The sequence below is a fragment of the Amblyomma americanum genome, chromosome 5 (genome assembly GCF_052857255.1).
Source record: "Amblyomma americanum isolate KBUSLIRL-KWMA chromosome 5, ASM5285725v1, whole genome shotgun sequence".
In the NCBI taxonomy this organism is placed as follows: domain Eukaryota; kingdom Metazoa; phylum Arthropoda; class Arachnida; order Ixodida; family Ixodidae; genus Amblyomma; species Amblyomma americanum.
The window spans coordinates 55,238,851-55,247,423 of NC_135501.1; the positions used below are offsets into that span (position 1 = coordinate 55,238,851).

The 8,573-nt window shown below is 48.6% G+C and overlaps 1 non-coding gene across 1 annotated transcript; it reads left to right on the top strand.

The window, feature by feature from the left end:
• The first annotated feature begins 138 nt into the window (after nucleotides 1-138).
• On the top strand, nucleotides 139-211 carry TRNAM-CAU (transfer RNA methionine (anticodon CAU)). Its single transcript has one exon. It is a non-coding gene; the product is annotated as a tRNA-Met (tRNA).
• Nucleotides 212-8,573: the final 8,362 nt, after the last annotated feature.

The following is an 8,573-nucleotide window of genomic DNA, read 5'->3' on the forward strand; positions in this document are numbered from 1 at the left end:
GAGGCGGTCGTGCAGACTTCACTGCAGACTTAACTTGTATCCGAATATAGTAGAGCTATAGCTCTATAAAGATTACAGAACACCTTGTGCTTGTGTTTGAGAAGGGGTAAATTCACTTTACTGAATAAATCCACATCCGCCTCGGTAGCGCAGTAGGAAGCGCGTCAGTCTCATAATCTGAAGGTCGTGAGTTCGATCCTCACCCGGGGCAGGCGGAGTGTTTTTCTTTACTTGTTTCGTAAGTAAACATTTCATGCCTTCGCACTAAGCGCTGGCACGGATCACTTATGGGACAGTGCAACCCTGAACCCTGAGGTTCAGCACCCATGCTGTCAACATATGCGTCAATTTTTCTTCGCGCTGGTTTCGTTAAGGCGGAACCGCATGGCGCGTTTTCCGCGAGCGAAAAACGCGACGCTCGGTGGACTCCCGCGTTGCCGTCAACGCGCGAGCACCCGCACGTGAGCGGCGCCTTCGCGGCGCGTTTTCCGGGTTGCCAGACAACGTAACTCCCAACGACATGAATTGTCCCTGCTACCGCATTGTAATATGCCCTTAAACGTACACAACACTGCAATAGAAATAATCCAAGTGTAATTACACAACGACATTTTTTTTCCGAAGTATATTTACCAAGCTTAATTTCAAGCAGGAAGAGTGTGTGCGAAACTGCGACTATGTACTTTCTGCATGCCAAGAGGCCGCTGCTTGTTTACAACTCGACATAGAAAATGGAGTGTCGGGCGCTTACTACAAAGCAGAAGAGGCGGTCGCGTATATCCCACAGGACGCGACGCCTCTCCACTTCCGTGATAAGGGCCTCGTTGAAGACTGCTTTCTCCATTTTCGATGAACACGATGCACGCACGAAACAGTAGCACGTGTTTTTCACGTGCGCGCCGGTTCTGCAGAGCGAAATGAAATGAAATGAAAAACTTTATTGAATGCTTTTGGTCAGTTCCGGAGAGTCTCCTTGCAGCAGCGTCTTGGCGCTTGCCGCAGCCGCCGCCGCCGCCGCCGGGGGCAAAAAAAATGCGCCGAAGAGGTTCCGTTGGTTCCGTCGAGATGCGCAGAGAGTAGGGCCATCTAGTGGCAAAACCAAAAACCAAAAATACCACGTGACTTACTTGAAATCTGATTGGCGGACGCGCCCCGGACGCGCCGCGCGAGGCGTTTTTTTCTCCTCCGAGTAGGAGCACGCGGCGGCGCGATTTCGTGACGGATCATACTGGGCACGCGCCAAAATGACGCGCGCGTCCCACCATCCGCGCGTCAATCGCGCCATGCGGTTCCGCCTTTATGCACCAACCAGCTTTCAAAACTGTTGCGGCGGTTTTCGAGTTTTCATTATTCGGCAGCAAAATGTATGGGCTAAATGGGCCGCCGTGGCAATGTCCCCTATTGTTAGCTCGGTGGTTGCACTCCTGACCAGGGTAATAATCTCATCCATTTAAAGTACATAAACACATGCGTTAAAACGTTACAGACACAAAGATTTGTCATGTCCTTTTTTTCCTTGAAAGAGGCCTACGGACCTAGTAATGATGAAAATGATCTCGATACGTAGATTTAACAAATAATTACAAACAATCTTGTACCGGCAGTATCGGTCTCTATATGAGCCAGCACTGAAGTGCATATGCACTTCACGGTCCACCGGCGAATCTGGACTACCACCTTCCTGATGACATTGGTGTTACCGGCAAGCACTGGTGTCTTTCTGAACAACCGATACGTTCGGTGATGTCAATATTATTGGGGCAAGTTCACCTTGATGTCATTAGACACAGGTGGAAATGCCAAGCGGCTCCTCGGACAACATTCCAATCCATATTTAATTATGTTCTACGCAATGCCTTTCACACAAACGTAATATAAGGCTTGTTCTTGCGCTCATGAAACAACTGATCTTTGTTTTTAATTCGAAAATTCGTGTCTATAAAAGTGAAAGCTTTTCGGGAGTACGCTGGCCATTGTGTTAGTACACCTTAATCGTGTTAACAATGAGCTGCACACTAATCATTAATCTAACAAAGTCCTCTCTCTCTATCTCACAGCTCGTGAACGATACTGGACTGTGTGTCGGTAAGTTCGCGAGGCGCATTGCATCTGCCTTCCTTCATGCCTCTCTCGCAGGAGACATGGTTAAGTGTGAGTATGTTTTACCAGCAACGCGACGCTTGTAGCATGACACGCAACAAACAAGCCGTAGTGCCGTTACCATTGATTACCACTTTTAAAGCCCCCTCCACAACCATTTATTCATGCGGTAGTTGCCCAAGAGAGCTGGAAACGCACGAAGGGCAACCCGCTTCGCACAGTGCCAGATTACCAAGAGGTCGCATCGGCTTAGTGTATTCTCCTTTACTCCGCGAACGCCTGATTTTATGTTGTCCATCTCGTCACTGAACCAGTTTCGTACATGTGACATTACATTCAATTCAGCACATTCCGAAAAGCCCTGCAAATTCAGAAACTAAGGACATATATTGCTCTTCTTTCAGTGAGAGCATTATTTCATTGCAGGTATTTTAATTAGAAAACTTTACTTCACAGGTAATGCGTTGATGCCTGTTTTTTTTTGTTGTTGTTCATGCTGATTTAACACCGGCCGGATCCAAAGACTGCAGGTTAAAATTGTTTGTATTCGCACAGGTGAGCTACCGGAACACTGGCAAGATTATTATGAGGTGATATAGGCTGAAAATGATTGCTTCATTGTGAAGACCACGGCCGCCAAAACTGGTAAGCAAATTCATGTTGACTAACCTGCCGGCAATTTCGACTTTAAAATGCCTCTGAACTCATTTTGCTCAGGATTACGCGAACGCTCACTATAGCGTCTAGCTCACGCGTCAACATTGTTGAAGTGACCATGCAGAGTAGAATCAGTTCGAAGCGTAACAGAGAATTCAAACTTCTGTGCCTTGCAGCATAATGTTAAGGAGTGAACTTCTTATACTGTAATAGGAATATATAATGCACAAATCAGTTAATTAAACTGATTTGACGAGGACTTACAGTGCACACGAAACTGATTGGACAGGTTCACTGTAGCATACGAAGAGGTGTGACAGCTGATTTCAGGAAGTTTTGAATAAAAACATCCGCAGTCAGACTGAAATAATTTTATTTCCTTATACTCAACCAAATTGTTCATGTTTTTATGCTACCATTGACTGGCTTTGCACACAGAGGAGTCTTTTGGGTACCTCCGAAATGCAAGGTGTTTTGCCTAAGACTTTACAAAAATTTATAAAATAGGCTTTTTGAGTTAGAAGAGCGCTTTTTTTCGGCATAGCATTATCACAGGTGCAGTGCATCTGAATAAAACTAAGATGTGCTAACTAGCAGGCTGGTTAAGTAATATTGAATAGTTAACTTTTTAACTATTAGGCTCCTTAATTATTGAGATGCGTGTAGTCCACTATAAGTAAAATTCATGCCAGTTTTTGGAATTTTGAAAACGTTGTTATCAAGCAAATTTTGGCTACATCGCGCAAAAATACATGTGTTTTTGAGAAGCTTGCAAGTAAAGCAACCTCTCCAGTGCACGTAATAATAATAATTGTTTTGGTTTGGTTCGGTTTATGGGGGTTTAACGTCCCAAAGCGACTCAGGCTATGAGAGACGCCGTAGTGAAGGGCTCCGGAAATTTCGACCACCTAGGGTTCTTTAACGTGCACTGACATCGCACAGTACACGGGCCTCTAGAATTTCGCCTCCATCGAAATTCGACCACGGCGGCCGGGATCGAACCCGCGTCTTTCGGGACGGCAGCCGAGCGCCGTAACCACTCAGCCACCGCGGCGGCTGAATAATAATAATTGGTTTTTGGGGAAAGGAAATGGCGCAGTATCTGTCTCATATATTGGCGGACACCTGAACCGCGCCGTAAGAGAAGGGATAAAGGAGGGAGTGAAAGAACAAAGGAATAACTAGAAGTGCCGCAGTGGAGGGCTCCGAAATAGTTTCGAGCACCTGGGAAGCTTTAACGTGCACCGGCATCGCACAGCAGACGGGCGCCTTAGCGTTTTTCCTCTTTAAAAACGCAGCCGCCGCGGTCGGGTTCGAACCCGGGTACTCCGGATCAGTAGTCGAGCGCCCTATACACTGAGCCACCGCAGCGGATTCCAGTCCACGTAACTCGTCAAAATAGCCAAAATTTGTTGTTCCACGGCGCCGGGAGTAACCGCGTTTTCAAAATTCTAAAATGTGACATGGATACTTACGGTGGGCTACACGGCTCTCAAGTAATTAAGGAGCCTAACAATAACACTTCAAAAGTTAACTATTGAATGTTAGTTAACCATCCTGCTAGTTAGAAAGTCTTATTAGAAAGTCCCCGCATACGTGCTCGACAAGCGGTTTTTTACGCGGGGACACAACCCTCTCGTGGAGGGGTAATGGTCGTGTAAAATCTTGGAGGGGTGTTGGTCTACTGCCAGTGTGCCACCCCCTCATTAATAAAACTATGAAATAGTGGTATGTAAATTTTTGTAGGGGGGGGGGGGGGGGTTGGTATTACACCGCTGACAGTGCAATGCCGAAAAAGCGTTCTTCTAAGTCAAAAAGCCTGTTTTTAAGATCGGGTAAAGTCTTAAGTGAAACACCTGTATACGTTTACATGGTGCAAGGAGCGAAAGAAATGTACAGAACAGTCAGGCGAGGTGAGGACGAAATCTAACAAACCCTTTGATTGCGAATTTCTTTCCACAATGAGCAAAAAATTGGTGGCGGCGATGGCGGGATCTACACATTGAGGTCACCGGAAGCAAGATGCCCTAACTGACGGCCATGCTCCACTTATGAATGGCACAGTGCACCCTACATGACTGGCGTGCATATTTGTCGCAGGTTGGAACAGCCCAGAATCTGCCATGCGTGATCGCGAGTAATCTTATCTCGCCAGAGAGGACATTACCGACATCACGTATTCCTTTACAGATCGGAAAACAGTAAGGCTTTGTGCCGTTGGCGATAAATACGTTGAGTCGTTTTTTGAAAAACAGGATTTACAATAAAAAGAGCAAAAAAAAAGAAACCTCCTACGATGTTTTGGGGTAATCACCGCCAGTGTTCCGTTTAATATCATTTCTTCTTTCTCTTAGTTGTGCCTTTTTGACTATCGTGTTGACCGTTGACTATCGTGTTGACCTTTGACCGTTGATGGTCTCAGCCTACTTGCTATGATCTTTTCTACTGCAGGCGCATGTTTTGTATCTCGTGTATGTTATACTGGATATGCTATTGTTTGTATAATTGTCCCATTATTTTGCCCACTCCTGTAAGAGCCTAACTAGGCTTACAGTATGCTTAAATAAATAAATAAAATATTGTAAGCACAGTGCGCGACCCTCATATTTATCTGTAAATATTCATCATCATCACGCATCTTCGTCTTCGGAGGAGTGGCCGCCATAATTGCGAGTGGCAATAAAAGCTCGCTTCATCCACAGTCTCACAATATTGCAAAAACCAGAGAACAACGATTCCTGGCATTAAATATATCTAACGGATTGTCGCCCCGAATCCTCAAAATAAAAAAAATACCAAAAGAAACATTTAAGCACTCAGTCTATTAGCTCACGCAGTGCAGTTTAAGGCACCCGCTATGCGCCGCATTGCTGAGATCTTGTCGCCAGTTGTTAGCCCTTCGAGGGAGACTTCATAGCCTAGTCGGCCGAGGTGTCGAATAACTTTGTACGGACCACAGTTACGGCTTACAAGTATTTCACTGGGTATCAGGCAGCGTGGCCCGCCGCTACTCTTCTGTTATGCTGGCCGTCGTGCCTCATGCATGCATTCAAGGTAGGCGGTGATTGCGAGATTGGGTTCGTCGGCGATGCTCGGACGCACTCTGTCGGGCGGGGTGATGAATTCCCTGCTGCCAATGAGGTTCAACGCCGTCATTCCGGCTGTTTTCTTAAGGGCATTAGCTCTTACTCATCACGTTTCGAGATTTCATGGGGTCTGCTACCGTCTGCTACCACTCTTGATCACAGCGCCATCTGTGGCAGCAACTATTCACCCTGTTTCGAGGTTTCGTGAGGTCTCCTACCACCATGAGATCAAAGCGTCATCTGTGGCTGCAACTAGAAAACAGCGCATCTCGAATTGGCTTGTAGCGCATCTACAATAGCGTTGTAGAAACAACCACCTGCCGCGTGCCAATGATGACGTCACGGCCCAGTATGGTGGATAGAGGTGGAACTACAACCGACTGTATAAAGGGCGACCTGCGCGTCTTGTGGTCGCCTACGGCAGCGCGCGGCCGAAGAAATACCACGTGATCATTGAGTAGGGACCAAGCGTGCCGGTAGAGGCCGCCAGTGCTCACCCTCACAGCAACGCCCAAAACCGCGCCTGAAACGCTCCTGCCCTACCTTCAGGAGTACGGCGATGACGGTAAAAATTCGCGCAGGAGCTGCAGTAAACTGAGCATTTCACATTATAGACAAGGTGCGGCTCGAAAAATGCGCGGCGATACAAGCGAGAGGCACTAAACCCCATATCTTTGGCATCTTCGCAGTGCAATGAAATTTGAAACTACCTTGCAGGCGCGGTCGCGCGGCTGCTACGATTGAAATGGTGTTATCCCTTAGAGCTTTTTTCCCCCCTCATTGTCTGCTGCAAAGTTGGTTAGTGCTGTGCAGTCAATATGGTCTGTGCTAGACGAGACCTGAGCGCGCCCGCACTTCATTCTCCCGTAGGTTTCGCTAGTCCTGAGCCGGACGCAATGAACGCACTACGTACCGCTTTGCAGGGCCCACACGTTTCTTTGCTGCATTCGGCACGTTCACTGAAGTGACGTGCCGTTGAGAGCGCGGTAGAACGTGAGTAGTATTAATTGCAGTGCATGCAACAATCTCAAAAATGTGCTGTTATTGACGTATTTATTTACACCGCTTTTACAAGTAATAACGAAAGTCTGAGCCTGAAAAATGCCAAGGGCGCAGGGAATGCAGGAAAAACTGTTGGCACAGCATCAGGTTTCAAACTCCGCAGCTGAAGGCCTTCCTGATAGTCTTCTGGCCTGAAGTGAAGGCTGCAGACCCTGCTTCGGTCTCTATGAACCGAGGGCTCTTTCCCTGGCCCAGGAAAAAAAAGAGGGGCATCGTGGAAATAGGTATTCATTACTTCACGCGGATACGTTCTGAATACCGCTGAATGCAACGCAAACTCGACTACTGGAGTGCACGAGAGCTTTGAAGCTCGATCGTCACTCTGCGGGCGCCGTCGCTCGAAATGCACATTAAAAGCATGTTTCAAAGCTAAGTGCAGCATAGTAACTTACCTTCGCCTTGCCGAGAGATGTTTTTCAACCATTGGTTCCGAATATCGGTCGCGGGAAACTCGTGAGATGAAATTCCTCTTGATGCTCGGCCGCTTGACTTGCACAACGGCACGCAGCAGCAAACCATCGTGCATGAAGAAGCCCCAAACGCGAAAGCCGGCGTCCACGGGGCGGAGAATCACAGTGTCACTGAAATAGAATCTGGTAGTCGAGATCTGGCTACACCAACAGATCACCAAGCACTCAGCTAATCGACTGTTCCGCGAACGTGCGTTTTCGTCGTTTTGTGCTCTCGCCGAAAATGCTTGCTGCCCGTGCGTGTGGCCGGCCACGGGGTGGGGGTAGGTGGGGGTGAACACTAGCGCCACTGTTCGCGGCGGCGGTTTGGAAAACTAAAAAAAAACACAGAAGCAAAAGCAAATCATTGGCGCTGGCGCGGCGTCGCACGCGCAGGCCTCCCCTTATACACTAAATCGTGGGTGTAACTATGTGACTATGATGTCAGGGGACGAAATGGTGGCATAGTTTGGGTTCCTCGAAATTAAGGTGGCGGTCATTAAAATTGGTTAGGCCTTCTCATCCCTTTCTCCTCCCCCTCACCAAAAATATCATAAAACGGGTAGGAAAACTGCCCCGTTACGGGACCGCTATACGTGTATATATTCGATCTGTAAGGCCGCCCCTCTTTTCCAGCTGCATACCTTTGCAGGAAGCAGGACGCCGGCACACGTGGAAACCGCTCCTCAGTATAAGCGAGAGCCGCCGAGTACATACGGAGAACGAAAACGGTCGCCCCCCCCCCCCCCCCCCCCTTAACGACGTGGGCTATCACCGGGAAGGCAACCGCAGCGTCCCGCCGACCTCGTGAACCAAAAGCGCATTCCCAGGAGGGCCGTGACGGACACCTGTCATGGCGGACAGGCAGTGCTCACCAACAGTGTCCAAGAACGTGCCGCTTCGGCTGGCGGAGCGGCGTGGTGGTTAGTCGAGTGTCTGGCGCGACGAGCGGTGCGCTCGCTGCCCGAGAGTCCGGTCCGCTCGCACCACTGCCGCGACCGTTGGAGTACTCACTGCGCGTGAAGCTGGGATTGTTAATTCCTCTCGGCTGCATCTTGACTGACAGAGCGCCGCTGAAGGAAGAACTGTGTCCGTGTCGGTTGTCCTTTCGCTGGAGGTGCGCTTTGCTGATGCGCCAGTGGGTGTTTTCGGTGTTAGCCGAGATTTCCTTTGGGATTACCGCTGCTGCGTCGTCTTGAAACCGACCGCCGGCTTAATC